Source organism: Copadichromis virginalis, linkage group LG13 (assembly GCF_057382275.1).
Source record: "Copadichromis virginalis isolate Kocher_CV1m ecotype Utaka linkage group LG13, C_Virginalis_male_GT1.1, whole genome shotgun sequence".
NCBI classification, from domain to species: domain Eukaryota; kingdom Metazoa; phylum Chordata; class Actinopteri; order Cichliformes; family Cichlidae; genus Copadichromis; species Copadichromis virginalis.
The window spans coordinates 8,931,642-8,951,235 of NC_140630.1; the positions used below are offsets into that span (position 1 = coordinate 8,931,642).

At 37.3% G+C, this 19,594-nt stretch overlaps 1 long non-coding RNA gene across 2 annotated transcripts in view; it reads right to left on the reverse strand.

Annotated features, from left to right (window-relative positions):
* The window catches only part of LOC146695201 (uncharacterized), an 83,560-nt gene that overhangs the window by 23,695 nt on the left and 40,271 nt on the right, over positions 1-19,594 (reverse strand). Inside the window, exons 3-4 of one of the 2 annotated variants that reach the window (XR_014923459.1) lie at positions 15,968-16,120; positions 299-1,314 (exon numbers count right to left, since the gene is read on the reverse strand). This is a non-coding gene — a long non-coding RNA (uncharacterized LOC146695201). Of the gene's footprint in view, positions 1-298; positions 1,315-15,967; positions 16,121-19,594 lie in introns of those variants that run through there. The other variant, XR_014923458.1, reaches the window with a different exon arrangement.

A 19,594-nucleotide genomic window follows, 5' to 3' on the forward strand; every position in this document is an offset into this window, starting at 1 on the left:
CATAGTTTTTTTTAAAATCAACACTTAAATGTTCATTTAGTTTGGTAACAAGTGAATTAGATAATTTTATATAGCGCTAAAAGACGCTTTAAACGAAGTGATTTTTTTTATTTACTTTCCCGTTAACATAATAATAATTTAAAAAAATTAATGCACAATTGTAAATAAAATCTATGATAAAAGGAAATAACGTTACTGAAAAGTCTCCCCAGAAAACAGATCTGATCATTAAATAAACAGAAATATCAGACATTATTTACTTGCATTCCAAAATATTCATTTATTTAATAAAGGCTACTACAAAATGCATGGCTTATTTATTAATTCAAGCATAATTTCAGGATAAATTAAAAGTTTGGCACTAAAATATATAATAAAAACAAAATGCATGTGAATCAGTAACTGAAACATACTTGATAACACTGAAATAAATATAAATTGCATTTAGCAACATTATTTCCAGTAACAAGCATCTTTCCTTAATTAATAACAAATACACTTTATTCCTGAATGAAAACAGGTCATTTCATTTAAATACTGCCCATACACCATTATTAACTAGGGGTGTGGTGAGTTTAAATTTCTAAATGAAGTATCAAAACAAATTAATATCAATTTTTCTATTATTAAAGACAACTTTGAGCACAATTAGAGGACACACATTGCATCTCTCTGGAGCACAATTTCATTTTTAACTGTCATTATTTATGACAGTTAAAATTCTGGAAAGTCTGGATGTAAACCACAGATGTGTTTAATCTCCAGCTAATTCAACCCACAATGTCAATGTGCTTGCAAAGATGAAGAAAAGGAAAAAATGAGAAATCCAGAAACTAAAATACATCAACAGCAGCATCATGTGGCAACACAACCTCATTTCTAAGGGTTTAAGTTAACCAGTTTTTCTCTGCCCTTTTGGATGCGGATTGAAGAAAAGGGAAGAAGAAAAGGAGGAGGAGGCGTTTTTGTTGCTATTCTTCTGACCTGAGCTGCTCATCTTCCTCAGAGCTCAGCGGGAGCTCGGCCAGCACTTGCCTTGCCTACCCAGGGTCCTTTTGGTGTGTGCATATCATTAGCATACATTTCTTCCAGGCTGACGAGGCCTCGCTCTCATTAAAGCTTCATCTCACAAATTCCCTCCCAGAATCCTGCTGGTCCTTGCCGCCATGAATCCGTACCTGTGGTGGTGGTGGCTGCTGATGATGGCATGCTGTTGTCCAAAATCAACCAGATGAGGGTGAGAAGATTGGGAGGGAAGGGGAGGGGGGCAGAGGGAAAAAAGACGGGATGTATTGGGAGAAAGGGCAACAGTGTCTGTGGAGTGAAAACAAAAGAGAAAGCAAAGGAGAGGAAGAAAAAACTGAAGTCAAGTGAGAGAGCGGATAAATGAGTCCTCTGTGTGCACTAATGCTCTCTCACCCCCTCTCTCTCTCTGTCTCTCTCTCTCTGTTCCCCACTCTCTCTGTGTTTCTCTCTCTCTTTCTGACTCTTGCACCAGGCTCCATTTTGTGTTAAGCAGCTCCCTCTCTCATGACAGATCTCTGGTAGGGTCATGGGCCAAAGTTGAGGATAGGGTCAGTTGTAACACAGCTTGTAAGGGAACTCTGCAAACTCTTCATCTCTCCCCCCTCACAAATATCTCTTCTATCACTCTGTCCCCCTCGGCCAAAAAGTGCTTTGCAAGCTCCAGGTTGATGAACTACTGCATCTTTAAAGTAAAAATGATAAGCATATGGTGAAGAAAGCCCATGAAAAGATGAGCATTTAGATTTGTTCCTTTTTTTTAAAAGACTAAACAACAGGAAGGAGCTGGAGGAGTGGGGTATATCACTGCAGGTGAGATCCAAGATGTCCACTTTGACTAATAGAGAAGTTGCTTATTGGATGCCAAAACACTGCACTCTGGTTTATAACTCCACGAGGACAGATTTTACAACTGTAGGAAATTATAGCAGTGACAATTTTTTAAATGAGCGTGAGGTAAGCAGAAATCCAGTGCACACATTAAATAGGAATCTTGCAGGAATGTGTGCTACTTGAGATTAATTTCCTCACCAGACAACTATGCATCCCCCACCCCAGGACACCTGGGCTTTGACACCAAAAATGCATCAATAGAGTGGTCACACAAGTTTAAACAATGTGTACTTCTGAGTACATCTACTTATTGTTTCAGTACTTTTTTCCTTTCCTATCCATGTAAGCTCCAACCACATTTATGAGGGTGCAACTTCAGAATGTATACAGATTTCTAGCAAACTTTTTCTCAAGTATTATATATGTTAAAAATGTAAAGCATGGATTAATTTACCTTTGCTTCAAAATGGTTATTGGTAGCCATGCTCACGATCAAGTAATGAAGACATTGCACATCACTAGTGCAACAGTGTGGTTCACTGATGTGCTTTCCTTTCCTTGTTTTTAAAAACTAAACATTCAGTCATACGCCGTAAAAGCTTGCATCCACTCATGAAACAGACGAGTGGAGGGAAGATGTTATGAAGAGGAAACCATGGCACACCAAAGGAATTTATAGACATTCTGCATGTATGCAGAGCCCATGCATGCAAGGACTCGCACTCACACGCAAAATGAACCACACATATAACACAAATACACGGACAAACCGCATCAGTCAAACCTCCATACCGCTAAACACTAGTGGAGAGCGGAAAACAGAGAAAGAGCGCGAGAGAGGGAAAAAATGATGAAGTCGGACTTGAACATCAAACAATAAACAGTCCATTAAGTCTGTGGGTGAAAGGGTTGGGGGAGCAGGGGGTGGGAAGGCAGATATTGGGGAGGTGGGGGGAGAGGAATGATGGGAGTTTATTTAAAGCATGGTGACCCCATGGCCGAAGGCTGCCTCGGTACAGGGATGAATAAAACTTTAATGGCTCATAAAACACAGCGACCCCTTCTCTGAGCCCAGCTTCACATCGTTTATTCCTCCTGGAACAACCAATCAGAATCTGTGAATCTCCAAACACAAAAAAGGGCGAGAGAGGAAAACAAGAGTAGAGTTAAATAAATAGTTCTGATACTTCAGTTTAAATTCTTGGAGCGAGAGTCATGACTAATTAAGACAAATCTCACATGTCCTGTACATTTACCGAAGAGAACAAAACACATTTTGAGACTGCAAATCGGGATACAGGGTGGGTTGCCAAAAATAGTCAAAGAGCGTAATGTTAGAGTTGGTGCTTGGACAGTAAATTAAAGACTGTGTTGTGGCTAAACAAATAAGGTATGAGGCTTAAATTAGTGAACTTCAGAGGTGTTGGACTGCCATGCTTTTGAACAACTAGAACAGAGTCAGGCTAGTTGGTTCGGTGTACTTTAAGTCTTCATTACTTTGTGATTGTTATATGGAGCTGGAGCTGCATAACTAAACCATATGCAGGAGATTGACAGCATTCTTCTAATATTACTCTGAGGGAGAATGCTTAAAGACCAGCACTTTCCAAAAAAAACATGGACTCAGATGAGAGGCACAGGAAAGGTAGTTGAGAAAGAAGCAGAAAGAGCAAATTTATAGGTAAAAGAAAGACATTTATCAACAGAATGCTCTGACAATGCAGAAATGAAATGTAAAAAAGAAAGAAATTGAAGGCATTTATTTTGTCAAGTAGAGCTTGACAAAGACATGCAAATCACACAGACACATGGCCACAACCTTTTTATCACCACACTGCAAAGGTACAAACTATCATCAGCAGTTTAATCCAACCCATGTGAACTTCACTTATTGCCAAGGACCATTTGCCTCTTTGGAAATGGGCCCGTGACAATCTGAAGCTGAAGTGTCAATCCTCGCCACCCACACCCCTGGGCTTTGGGTTCTGTAAACATGCAGCTGTCACCTTATTTAACGCTCTGCAATTTCTTACCCTCCACTTCACTCAATCTGCACTAGTCTGACTCCAGGAGTCATTCTGTTGATGTGTTGACGTGCGGTAATTTGCATTTCTTAGTTGCCACTTTTCCCAGGATCACTCCTATTTGTTGCTTTAATTAGCAACAGCCATTGCACTGAATTTTTTGTCTAACTTGACCACTAAATACATTCACTTTACATGCATGTCAAAGCATATAGAATTATTAACATTTGATTTTAGTCAGAATGCAACAAAAGGTTAACTACACTTTAAAATAAATAATCTGTGCTGCAGACACGGGATCCAAAAAGTGCAGGCATGCCCCTATGTGACCATATTGGATAAAAACACATAATGTGTGTCTGTATATATTTGTGTGCACTACGGTCTGTGACCCTCCAAAGCCCTTTCCTCCCCTACTTGTTCAGCCCAGCGGGTGTCATTTTCAGGTCATGAGACTGTAAATATACATAGTTAGACCCCACAGCCATAAATCAGAGTGAACAGCCTGAACTCCTACACGGACAGATAACATGAGCCAGACGTGATCTGCCTGCTTTAATAAATAATAATAGCACATATTCACATCTTACAGTAAGATAGGAGTAAAGAGTATATCAATTAAACTGACTACTATCACACCCACACACATCATCACACAGTGTAATATAATGTACAATACTACTATTTTAACTGCAACTATTCACCATCTTTAAAACCTAATATTACTATATATTACCATACAGTAAATGCTACAAACTATACCATTTATATAGTGATTAAGCAAACTTTTATATATTTAATTAACTACAATTTGCTTGTTTTTATAAAAATATGTTTTTTTATAAATTAATTGGACTTAAACTGGATTCTAGATACACATTTAAGTCCACAAAACAGATAAAGAACGGAAATGTGGAACTGTTAATATCACTGTAATCCCAAGGACTGCATCCATATAAGTGTTTTTGACACATATGGATATACACTCCTACGCTGGATGTGTCCGAATGGATGGAGTTTTAGTGACTTACATGGTCACTATTTTCAACCAGATTTCAACAACAACAAGAATTTGGTGGAGTGATGATCTGGAATATTGTAAAGTGATAAGATGACAGATTTTTAAGGATACTTGCAGGTGAAAAAGGACATGCAGGACAATACACCAACCCATGGACTGCTTTGTAGACATGAGAACAAAACCATAAAACAAATATTCCTAAATTCAAAATTGGAAAATCTATGAAGGTAGAGGTTTTACTGGTGCCAATGCTTGTACATCACCTGCACTACTGTGCTACAGAGTCTATTAATTAAAATGATATTGTGTCTTCTATTTATAACACTATTAGTGGCATTGTTGCTTGTGTTTTGAACTTGTCTACAGTGCATCACTATAGATCATGCAGCATAGCAGTCACACATGCCAAAACTCATTAGCACAGTGGAACGATGGAGGAAATAAGTTGAATCTTTTTATAAAGTTACTTTTCATGCAGAAAGACAGCTCTGTGACTGAACTTGCTCATTTTAATTACTGCTTTGTTTATAATTATCATTACCCATAGGCTAATGCATATTGACTTATGCTATGGCAATGTATGTTGAGAGTCTCCAAAAGTTGATTCTGTTCATCTGGACGTAGCGTTTTGTGGGAGAAACGTTTCGTTACTCATCCAAGTGACTTCTTCAGTCTCAGCTGACTGCAAGTTTCCCCAATCTTATAAACAGTACATTTGCATAATGACTGAAACCAGCCTGTCAGTCCAAGAAGGCTAACCTGCCACTTTCATATCCTCCCTGGTGAATTTGATGTGTTGGTCCACCAAATTAATGTGATCCGTGAATTGTGGTACATCCTGAGATTTGATTTTCACCCAGTTGTCATCCACATATCTGAACCAATGGCTTGGTGGTGTTCCAGGGTAGGATAGCAAAGCCCTCTTTTCCACTTCTTTCCATGTACAAATTGGCCACGATGGGTGAAACTGGTGAGCCCATGGCACACCCATGTTTCTGCCTGTAGAACTGACCCTTGTATGTGAAGTAGGTGGAATGAAGACAGTTCCAAAAGCAAACACACTTGGTCGATGCTGAGAGTGGTCCTGTTGCTGAGGTTGGTGTCATCCTGTAATCTCTTACGGACTACCTCCAACGCTTCTGTGACTGGATTGCAAGTGAAGAGAGATGTAACGTCGTACGAGACCATGGTTTCATCTGCCTCCATAATGATATCTCTCACCTTCTTCCATATTTACAACTATATCCATAATCACATACTGTGTATGCTACCATTGTATATAGTGTATTATCTTACTTTTTTTCATTGATTGTACTTAATTGTATTTTTGTATTTCCTTCATATATCTGTACCTGAGCTGAGGTGACGCAAAAATTTCCCCGCTGTGGGATCAATAAAGTCTTATCTTATCTTATCTTGTCTCTTCTCAACAAAATCCAGGGTGTTGTGGATGTGGTGTTCAGAGCTACCCACTAGGAGGTTGAGGATCAAAGCCAGAAACTTGGAGATGTAGACAATCGGTCCTAAACGTGCACCCTGTTTATGTATTTTCGGTAAACCATACAGACTTGGTGTAGACTCCCCTGGGTACAGCCTGTGGTACATCTTTCGCCATCTTACAATGCTGTGTTTGCAGGCATTCCCCAACTCTCTGTGAATGGTACTCATGGCCATTGATCAGTGGGTTTTGGTCAGTGGTTGATGATCAATGGTCATGAGAATTTGCATAATTAAGACTAAAGAACTGACCTCCCAGCCCATTGTTCCTTCAGCAGGCTGGTTTCAGTCATTATGCAAATGTACTGTTTATAAGATTGGGGAAACTTGCAGTCAGCTGAGACTGAAGAAGTCACTTGAATGAGTGACGAAACGTTTCTCCCACAAAACGCTACGTCCAGATGAACAGAATCAACTTTTGGAGACTCTCAACATACATTGCCATAGCATAAGTCAATATGCATTAGCCTATGGGTAATGATAATTATAAACAAAGCAGTAATTAAAATGAGCAAGTTCAGTCACAGAGCTGTCTTTCTGCATGAAAAGTAACTTTATAAAAAGATTCAACTTATTTCCTCCATCGTTCCACTGTGCTAATGAGTTTTGGCATGTGTGACTGCTGAGCTGCATGATCTATAGTGATGCACTGTATATCAAGCAGCTTAGTCTGGAAATTATTTTAATTCATTGTTAGAGCCTTGACAAGTTCAAAACACAAGTTTCTCCCACAAAACACTACATCCAGATGAACAGGATCAACTTTTGGAGATTTCCTTTCCTGGATGATTGAGAATGCATCAAGACGTATGTTGAGAGTATTTTGAAGTCGTTAGAATAAAGTAAAACTGCCTTTACTGGTGCCAAGATAGACTGCCTGTATATTGGACCTGGAGTCAATATAGTTTCCTGGTCATTAAAGGGGGTCAAATAAATTGAGAGGATATTCACCCCAGAAGATACGAAACACACTCGGTGTCTACAATGACGATAATACGCACGGTAGCCACAGTAACTGAATACTGATGATTGTGTGTATGCAAAGTCGTAAAGCAAAAGTTACTTGCCAAAGCTTGTCATTAATGCCAGGTGTCAAGTGAGATAACTGTTAAGTTTTAAACAGAGCTTTAAAATTGCACTTCTTTCAGTCTACCAAATTTCAGAGAGGTTTTATGACCAAGAAGGTATTCAAGCTTCGCTTCGAGGCAACTGGCCTCTTAAAACATACTTCTTGTAAAAAACTGAGCCAACACCTTTTCCTCTCTCAAAGGCTAGAAACATTAAGACGGTAGGCATTCTTTGTCATAATTATCGACAATAAAAGTTTACTGAATAGACTCTAAAACCTGTTTGGTGGTTTTCATTGTAATTAAGAGCAGAACATTCACAGTGTGCAAAACAATATGAAGCTACTGAGGTTTCTTCTCTGCACAGGAAGCATGAAAAAAAGTGAATGCTTTATAAAAAAAGAAACAAATACTTTAAAGATATATTTCCCCATAAATACAACTACCGTTGTTCACTGTGATCTACTATTACTGACTAAATTTGGAAAAGACTTGGGTTTTAAATTCCTAGTTAATCTGAAGGTACAAATTTGAATGTAGCTGGTTTTAGCAGAGCAGAACTTTTCATCCCTCAATGAAACCAGCCAGCAATATATGCAACTACAGAAAAATAGCATGTGTTCTCCCACTTCGTTTTAAACCAATAAATAAAAGTTAAGTAAATCTAAGGCTCTAGCATAGCCGGTATTATCTGCTATTACAGTTAAATTAGTGTCAACTCCTATCCAGAAAATCATCGACTCAGTCATCCAGACGTTAATGATAACGAGTGAGTTCTACTTGACCTCATCAGGATCAGTCACTACATGGAGTTCCCATTACTATATTAAACAAAATAAAATCATTCATTATGTCATCTATAATAGTGATGCTGTAGGTCAAAGGTGTAAAAGTAGAGTATGAAATGAACGCATTTTTTGTTCAACACCCTGGCAACAGTTAGGACAAAATATGTCAAAAATCTCAACTTTACATCATCGCATGATATCAGGGGGCAGTTAGCTTGAACTGTGCTACATTTACATCATTCCGTCTGTGATCTCTGAGGCGGTAAATGTTTGTCCAGGCATTAACACATCATCAAAGTGTCTGAAATCCTAGGGGGTTTGATCCTCCGGATCTCTGGAGGGTCCGTGGACACAAAGTCTACAATTATCTCTCTGTTATGTCAAGTATGCTTGAGCCAAAAATTGCTTGCCTTGGATTGTTCAGAGCTATCAGGTTCCCATGTGAAAACACAAGTACATGACATCACTGAGTCACTTAGTTAGCTATAGCTACCTCACACACACACAACTCACACGCACACACTAATCCCTAGTCTTAAGCATTTGACCTACAAAGACCATATGGCTGACTGTTTCTCCACTGACTTCCATTATTGAACAAAGCAAGGGAAGTATGGTAAAGGGAATGCCCTTGTCACCATATTGGTGTTATGGCAATCTGAACATGTCTTTAAACTATTTTGGAGGTTTTTAAGAGGAAAACATTTGATATTCATTAAAGAAACCAGAGGTAAACTTTCTTTTCTCTGAGCGAATTTCATAAAAAATAAAAAAAATAAAAAAAACAATATAATACTCAATATGCCAAAATCTATTAGATCAAAAAGACATTTCATGTATGGAAAGTCTGTATATACTCTATAAAATCCCTCGATTGACTTGTGGTAAACTATATAAAAGAGGGTAGATAACTGCTGATTTTAGCTGGAATGTGACATTTGCATACTCATAGTTTAAAAAAAACTTGCCAGCTGAGACAAAGAGAAAGCAGCTGTTAAAAGCATCTTTTAAGAAAAGTACAGTAAGTAGTAAGTAGTAAAATACTCACAGTAACATATTAGATTAAGAAAGTTAAAGTTTTATTCTTTGGTACGTGAATACATGTTTATTACTTTGAAAATGTATTTTTGTATTGTCCCAACAAAGACAAACTTTGTACAACTATAACATTTTTGTTGGCATCACTAAAACTGGGCTTATTAAACCAGCTTTTTTGTCAACTATTAACTGATTTTAAGTAGAAAGAATTCAAATACTTAAAAAATGCTCCATATAACAATTTTAAGCTTTATCCTGCCTTAATTATCCTAAATCTCAAAAGAATTTAATTTTCAATCAAAACCAAAGCTACACATTACATATCAAAAAGCTATACAGCAAGTGAAGTGAAAGTAACAGCGTATAACCCCTTCTGCCCCTGACGAAAGACATTATTGTTTCTAACATTTCTTTCACTCTGCCGACCCCATACATAAATAAATAATTTAAAAAATGTACAGATAATTTAATAAAATAACAATGGCTTTGTGATAATCACAAAGCAGGAGTTCAGTATTCTTTCACCTATTGGTTAAAAGTACCAGGTACATTCATAAGTTTCCACACTACTGATGCAATTAGCAAAACATCTTTTCATAAAGTGAGGACAGGTGAGAACAGGAGAGGAGGCAGAATGAGGCAGGGAGTTCAAGTTAAGTCATTCTATCAGGAACAAACCTGACAGTAAGTGTAAAAGATTAATGACTGCTGTGTTATTTGAAATGAGCTGACAATACTTAATTAAATGAATAATTAGTGTTCATTTGTTGAAACAGTTAAATGCTATTTTGCTCGTGTACTCTTTTTCTTTGCAACAGACTTGTACCATGGTAATAACTGAAAAACTACGATTGCTAATAATAATAAGTATAAAAATAATAAAATTTGATGCACAATGTGTGATGCAGAAGCAAGATAATATGGACCCTGGACACTTGTTAACATGATCGTAATAAATGCAGCATGTATATATATATATTTTTTTTAATCTCCATCAGGACCACAGTGTTACATTTCTAGGACTGCAATATATTTAAAATAATACTGACATGACCTTGTGTAAAAATAAAGAGGAAGTTAAACCAATGTTGTATCAAACCATAATTCAAATTTTTACAGAGGTCATTATTCATCCCCTCTCCATCTTAACACTGACACTTTCCCTACTCTTTAACTGCCACCATCAACCACAGTGTAATAACATGCACATTCATAAAAAGCACACAGTGTAATAAATTACTAAGCACATGCAAATATCCCATCAAACTATGCAGCAGGGAACTTTACACCACTATCACTGAAAATGTGTCTTGTCACTGCTGGAGAAGCAGAGATTCTACAGAGAATATACAAACCATTTAAATCTCACGGTCTGCCCGGTGGATAGAAACCAGCATGAACTGCCTTAAAAAACAAAAACATATAGCAGCCCAGAATTTTTTTTTTTTTTTTGACAAACAACTTTAACTTTATGACAGACCTATATGACCTCACTTTTTACAATGTTTTTTGAAGTCATAAAGACTGAAAAGCTTTAAAACTTTTGTTTATTTCAGTCATGATCTAAAGCTAAAAGATTAAACTCAGAAATCAGTACTCTCTTGTTATTATTGATGTTATTTTTACAGAGAAATATTCTACTAAAAAGACTTCTCGACCCAATGCAACAGACTCAAATGGGCAAAAAGTAGATTTCTGAAATAAAATTCTTTTTGCCATACCGTGTAAGTTCATTTCTATGTTATTACTTTAAGAAGTGCATTGAGGCGAACTTTAAACGATTAGGACTAATTGAATGTTGGCTGTTTTCCATCACAGTGCAGATACTGCTGTAGGCTGAAAGTTAGCTCTTTCTCACTTTATGGTTCAGCAACTTGAAACTCTGAATGTGATCTTTGACAAACCCACTCTCTCTCTCACACACACACAAACTCCTTGTTTTCGTATTGGCTTTGATAAAAGGCCCGGGAGGTGGAGAAGGGAATAGCAGAGTGTGTCGGCTGCTGGTGTAGGCTTACTGTGCTAGGAGATGCACTGGGCCATTACACGTGACCCCTGACCCCAGCAGGCACCTTGAGGTGAAATGACACGGGCCTGCTCTTACTCAGCTGGAACAAGAGAGAGGAGTAAGACACAGGGTGAAGATATATGCAAGGTTAGTGTGTATATATGCACATGTTACGGTGCGTTCATACTGATGTGTGAGTACCATTCATGAATCCCTCCCTTTACGAATGCAGGACACCACAAGCTCGTTCCCAGACGCACAGAGAGTGGCTGGCCTGTTATGGGGCTACGTGATGGGTTGGGGGTGGGGGGTTGCTAAATGTAGATTTTAATTACAAACACCTCTTTCTAGTTACCAGTCAGTGAACCTGAAGAGAATTTTCCTGAATTAAAACACACACACGTATATGTATTTTTTCCAAAAATGCAACTGTAACATAGTTTCTGTATTTGAGGACAGTGATTTGCAGTGAAGTGCACATTTTTTGATGATATTCTCAGTAATAGGAATTTTAATTCAGTCAAAATTAAAATATTTATTGAATTTGGTATTTGAGGGTATTTTCTGTACCCTTTTGGATAGCTCACTAAATTCACACATTTTATACACTGTTGAAATATTTTCGGAAGCTACAAAAGAGTAGATTGTCAAATGTGTCAAGCATTGGCTTTTGCTGTTAGCCTCTTACAATTAACAAAAACTTGGAAGAAAAGTATTACATTTCCAGCATCAACGCTATAGCAGGATAAATGCATCCAGTCAAAAATAAATAAATAAATGAAGGAATAAAAACAGACTTCCACTAACACAAATTTTTTCATTGACTGAATAAAAAAGAAACTCTTCTGTTAATATTGTCAGGAACATCACCTTTCCATCAACAGACTCTGATGTCCCTGCGTGTTGTCAGATATGTCTGATATTTTTATATTTTCATAATCTTGTGCCATTATTAAGAATTAAAAACAAAACAAAAACAAATAACAGATCATTTCAGAATGCACCAATGACAGATATATTTCACAGACAGAGAGCACAGACGCAGACATAAGTATAAACTCAGATATAGCACTTGATATTAGGGATTCTTAATTGGTAAGAAGTCCCTTCATCCTTTGCGTCCCCATTGCAGTCACCCATAGTTGTGACAAGTCTGTCTGCATTAACATGGCCCTCCTCCTAACTGTCCACTCAACTGCTCAACAAACGATCACTCAAGCATGGACATCTTACTAATGATGGATTAATGTGCATGTGTGCTTGTGTGTGAGTGCACGCCAATCAAGGTAAATGACCTAATAGCTAACACCAACAGTCTGCCAAGTACAGTAAAAAAATACGGCCATGTGCAAATATTCTCAGTTGATTATCCTTTTCTGAACAAAGAACAACAGGATCAAAAAGACTCTACTGTCTATTATGTTACATATTCATTTAAGTGAATATGTTTTTTACATTTTATCAAACAGTTGCCTCTATTTAGGTATGCATCCATTATTGCATGTGCAACTCAATGATCATGTGGTGACTGAATTGAAATGTATTATACATGGAATTGTGTTTGGGCCTAATGTTTGTATTAGTTGATTCAATTAATTGTATATGTCAAACTTTAAAACATGCATTCAGAGACATTTTAGTGAATTTCTTTGAATCTCTCCTGCTGCGCTCCAAATGAAGAATCAAAATGAAAACAATATTTGATTAGTAAATACTACTGATTGCTGCAATAACCTGGAGAAATCTATCAGATCTCTACACCAAAGATATCATAAACTTATCATCTTGATTACCTCAATAGTCACATCTATTCTCTTTTAAAGGCATCAGAGTGTCCAGATGACAGGAAGAAAACACAGTAAATGAGGAAAAATGAGCTTCTTAATCACCAATAATTTGCATTTACTGAATCCAAAATTTTTTTACAATAACATATTAATCAGCGCTACTGGCTGAAAAAGAAAAAAATAATAACTTCCCTGCATATTTATGATAACAGAAAGCTCACAAATGTTCATTATGCACTTATCAGCATGCAACACACACACACACACACACACACACACACACACACACACACACACACACACACACACACACACACCATAACTGCACAGACATTTATAAATCTACACACTCATCATATCAGTGATGAAAGTTCCGTATAGGAGACAAGTTACAAAATAGGTGCTGACATTTATATGTAAATACAAACCAGGGCAAGCCTGTGCCTGCAAGCACCCACATGATCCTTTGTTCATCTGCAGTCAGATACACCCTTTGAAAAACAAAGAGGCCGAGGGGAAAGAGAAAAGGGGGCAGTGCCAAAGTACCCTTTTGCCAAGAGAAGGTGGAGGGGGTCGCAGTAGGCGGTGGTCAGAAGACAGTGAAGAAGGTGAAAGGTCAGCAGTACAAGAGCGTGTTTGTGCGTACGTCGTTCTAACTATTGTTCATTGTGTGTGTATATGTGTGTGCGTTTTATTTCCTAGGGCTTAACATCACTCACTAAGTGATCCCATTTGTGCTTAGTTAACCAATAAAATCACTAATAATCAAAAGCAAATTAAATAGTTATTCCCCAACTTAAAGTTTTACTGAGGCAAACACTTAAGGAAATCTAAGGGGAAATGGCGAGAGGATTGCAGATTACAGACTAAATGTACATACAATAGCCTTTCTGTCTAAGTCAATCAGTGTAAAGGTAGGTTTAAGTGAGTAGGAATTTTCTCACATGGTGTAAATGGCCACGTTACCACATGATTATGAAAGTCATTTGGAGCGGCTCTAAACAACTCGGAACAATTTAGAAAATACTCAAGGACACATGAGGTAATCATTGGAGGGTGCCAACTGGCTTCAACATGACAGTTGCGATTAAAAAGATTTCCACACAATACACTTATGCACTCAGAAAATATACACTTCCTGCACATGTACATATATGAATTCATGCAAATAAACACACATGTGCATATGACACATATGTATACACACATCTTCGAACTTCTCACACATCACACATCTGATTTGGCTGCCCTGTGGCTGCATACACACACACACACACACACACACACACACACACACACACACACACAAACACACACTCACACACACGCAGACTTTATCACACACCAACAAAGCCATTATAACCAGCATAAACAAGAATGACAAGTTGAGATTAATGAAGGGCCTGGCAGTGACAGGCCAATTTAACTGTCAACCGTGATGGCTGTTGAACTTCACCAGTGTATTTACACAAGGGTACCTTAGTGCCTTCAAATGTTACTAATTGATCATGACCAATAAGTAATTAGAAAAGCTGATATTGTGTCCTTCTTCCACACGTGTCAAAGGCACACACTGAGGACGCGCGACTAAGAATAATGAATAGAAATGGATAGATTTTAAAATGAAGTGTAGAGGTAGCCAGCTTATTCCTTTTAAAATGTAGCTTCTGTTCAGTGTTTTTTTCTGTTTCAGTGGAAGTACACTGTCTCATAGCCTCTGGCAGTAGACCCATCGCTGTGCTTGTCCTGTTAGACCTCTGTGCAATTGAATTTTAACAGGACGTATCGTTATCAGTACGACTGACCACAATATTTACTACAGTATTTAGAATACCATGTTGATATTCAAGGAAATGTGCTTCAGTGGTTTGAATCACATCTATCTCATAGATTCCAATCTGTGCGTGTAAATAGGGAGTCTTCCTCACACACTTATGTTAGTCATGGAGTTCCACAGGGTTCTGTGCTGGGACCAATAGTTTTTACAGTATACATGCTTCCCTTGGGTAATACTAGTTGAAAAACTGTATATATTTTCATCAGTATCCAAAAAACATCCAGCTGCATTTGTCCATTGAGCCAGACGATACAAATCATCTAGTTAAACTACAGGCATGTCTAAAGACTTAAAGGCCTGGATGACCTCTAACTTCCAATTTCTAAATTCAGACAAAAGCTGTACTTGGTCCTAGAAATCTTACCAATATGGTGTCTAACAAAATATTTACTTTAGATGGCAATACCTTGGATCCAGCCAACACTGCAAGGCATATTGGTGTCAATTATGATCGGTCCTGCAGAACCAACCGATATGTATGACTACACACAATATAATTTAAAAAAAGACTGGTGCTTTGGAACAAAACTAAATGAAAAGGTTTTAATTGTTATCTGTAAAATGTGCCTGTAAAATTTAAAAGGGATGAATGAGCCACTTCCAGTATAAGTGTGTGTGTTTGTACATATATACAAACACAAGGGCTTAGAATCATGGAACTAATGTTTTCATCAGCAACAGTGGTGGCCTTGTGGATGCAATATAATTTGAAATGCTGCAGTTTCTATTTTCAGAAGTTGCCTAAACCCTGAGAGCCTAAAAATAAAGCATGAACCTTAAGGACACTGTCAAAAGAAGAAAAGCGCTGAGTAAAATGCTGATTGACTATTTCTTACATATTACAGACTCATAATAAAGTTAAAAAGTTAATTCTTAGGTAACAGTTTTGCACACAGGTAATAAAGTAGGTTATCTACAAACCAATGACCTTTTTTAACTACATATCAAAATATTAAAACATCTCTGGTTTCATTTTATCTGCTTTTCTTGATATATTTAACTTCACTTGAAAAAAAACAAAACTCCCTTATCTATCATCTTACCTCTCACTGATACTCTTTGCCAGCACTGGTCCAGTCCCAGCCCAGTTCCCTTTAGAATTTATTGGGTTATTCTAACCACTGAGAGAGCTGACAGTGGCCTTGGCTCCCTGGCTTGACTTCACATCCTCCATTGGCAGCTCAAGGCCTGGCTCACTGAAAAGGAATGTGTGAGAGAAATATAGTGTAAATATATGGGGTCTAACAGTGACACCACTCTCAGAGGAGACCCTGGTGTTATAAAGAGAATAAAAAGAATATATCTTGGCAGCTGGAGAGAAAGCTGATGATTTTAGACACCTGTTACATTTGTATGATGGATTTTACCCGTAATTCGTGCCAGATATAAATATTTGAAACAAATTCAATCTACTCCTGCCATTCATTAACACATACTGTCAAGTTATATCAGGTCAACACATCAATTGATCACACAATTTTACATGCAGTTAAATGTTAAATATGCTAGAAATCTGCACATATATGCATGATGTTTTTATAAAATAGTTTTGAAGACAGTCTCAGCATGCAAAAAAGAACACACATTTCCAAATTAGCAACTTTTTTCCAGGTTCCTGATTCAGTGCATTTCCGGAAATAACTGGAATACATAGCAAACAACAAGCTCTTCAGCCTGAATTATTATTTTTGCATGTTTTCTTTGAACACTTAATGACATTCAGGAAAATTGTTTACAGCTTAATCTGCTAAAAGTGATAAAAGGAACCCTGTATAAGTTTACACAAGTAAATACCACACGGCATGGGTCTGTATTTCCACAATGACAGTATAAAAAGTATAAAGTATAAAAGTGTGAAAATGCTGTATTGGTCAGTTGTGGAGTTTGCTGTTATTTTGGACATGGTGAATGCCCAGAACTCAAGAGAGGCAAGCGAAAGAAAGGTCTAGGCATCTCTGTCAACGACCAGCCCCCACAACCCAAGATAGGATAAGTGGTAGAAAAATTAAGAATGAGTGGATGTACAAAGAAATACAATCAAGCAAATGTAAATTAAAGGGAAAGAATAACAAATGACAAACATAAACATACTGTTTGCTTGATCTGAGAGAAATAAATCTTTGGTTGCTACTTTAGTTTTTTTTGTTCTCTAGGCAATACGGTGATATATTATTGACAAGAAAATACTTTAGATTTTTGGGTTAGATCTTAAATATGTTAAGAGCTGAGCCATGAATGAAATGTGCTTGGGAAGTTTCCTTTTTTGGCCATTCTCTTGCATGTTTGAGGAGGCTGAAAAAACTCAGGAATTGTTTGATTTAAAAAAAAGAAAAAGACAAAGGATGTAAGATAATGATTCCCTAAAAAGGCACAAAGTAAAATACAAGCCTTTTGTAATCTGGAACAGTACAAGTTAACTTCTCTGCAAAACAGTTTAAAAAGTACAGTGATGATTTTGTGCTTATCTGTTAATAAATGCATTCAGACTTGTGCTAGGATATGTTCAAATGTCATCAGATGAATGGAAAGGAGTGCATTTCTAAAACAGGCAAGAGTGAAAAAACAAAAGTTTTCTACTACACTACACTACACAAACACTCAAGTAGACCCCAAAAAACACACTTAAGTTGCGATGTCACCTCTGGATGCTATCAGAGCAGATTAATTAAAGTGTCAACAAATTTCTTTCTAAACAGCTGATACGCATCACCTAAATATATCACTCGGTAAAAAAATCTTTGCCAATAGGTGCCGTCTCAGTTGGCATCTATAGCTATCCCAGCAGCAAATGCACAGCACTTACTTTGGCATTCACTGCTAAAAATATGTGCCTGCCTTTTTTCCCAAGTTGTCTTGGGGATCGCTGTTAGTGTAAAGGCTAATGACATCTAGCAGGTTGGGTGTGTTCGCCTCTAGATATCAGTGTGTGTGGAGGGGTAAAAGGTGTTCACCCTTTATTTGCTGAGTGGATACGAACCTCTGCAGACACCTAGGCTGAGAAGGGAGGGTGCGACCTCACCCCTGACATAGGAGTTGGCACCTGTCACACACATTGACACTCACACATGCAGTACAAACACACAAAGACATGCATGTGTAAATGTACAAAGGCAACATTCAAAACACACACACAAACAGACACACACGTAACACATCCTCTCAAACACTGTCTGCCACCTCCAGCTCTCCTGTTGGCAGCAGGCTGGTGAGCACAGTGGGCACTGCCAGATAAGAGGATATAGACAGGCTATGTTTCAAGGTAAGGTGTGTAACAACAGAGGAAATCAGGGAGCTGATTAAAGTCTCATAAGGTAAATAAAACATTAGGACATCCATTATGAGATACCACTGTAATTAGTGCATGTCTGTACAGGAATGCACAGTAAAAATAGCTGCAAAGCATTACTGTAAAGAGAAGTGCACAATGGTCTGAGTTCAGTCACAGAGAGGGATCCAAAATAGCAAAAATGTGAAAAAAAAAGGAAAATTAACTATCATCTATCAAACCTCTGTAAGTTGCAGTCATCCAAAGTAAACACTGTGGAGAATCTAGAATTTTACAAATCATTCATCAGGGTCAGAGAAGTTAGTACGAGTCCAAGGTTTGCACAATTTAATTTGACTTTAGCGGTAAAAAGAGCAAATCTAGACAGCGAGGACTTGCCCAGAATTACACATTTAATGATTTCTTGCGCTGTGGACACATCTTAATGCATTTAATAATATGTTTCACAATTTTGCTCATTGCTGTTAGTGCTTCCTTTTCCTTTCAGTTGTATCATCAGTCTCATTTAGCTGAGGAAAAGTAGCACAGACTGAGAAGTGAAAAGTGAAAAAGATAGATGAGCCAAAACTCAATTCAGTCTCTGTAGCTCTCTCTTGATGGTCCAAAATAAGCACTTGACCAAAGCTAACATCATAGACTAGGGCGATATTTATGGTGCAGATAAAATATTTATATAGTGACTCATAAAGTCTAGTTCTGGAAAACAGCTGTATGGGTATTAGACACTAAAATTTTGGCAATTAAAATACTGCTGTTGCAGGATATGCTATTATAGATGGTATGCTGTAACTATTTTTAAAAAAAGGGCTTAACTCAACATCTAAACTATACTGTCTATTATTATTATACTATTTTTGTACATTTGTACCTGTATGTTTTTAGCATGAACAGTGTAAATAATAATTACAAACAATTTTTCCCAACACATCATTTGTGTTTCTTTAAGTCATTTTTATTTAAGTAAGTGATTTGATGTCACCTGAGCAGATAATAGAGAATAAGCAATACTGTGCACTGGAGGCAGTGGATAAAGCACATTACAAAGACTATATGAGGACATGTTACACCTAAGATTATTGGCATAATGTTGGGGGAAAATTATCAAACAAATTAAAAAAAAAAGTTCATTCACAGATGTAAATGCCAAACTCCCTTAAATCCTTTCTCAGCCTGGACTGAAACTGAAAGAGCATTAAAAAGCACTGACAAAAAGAATGTGAGAACTAAGAAAGATATCTTTTCTTCCCTAGTTCTCTAATACTGAACAGCATCCCTGCTTTAAAATTTGATCTTTAGTGAATAATGGATCGTGGCACTATCAAATACAGAGAGGTAGATCAACCTTGGTATCCCAGACTAAACATTGGCCTAGATGCAGGAGTCA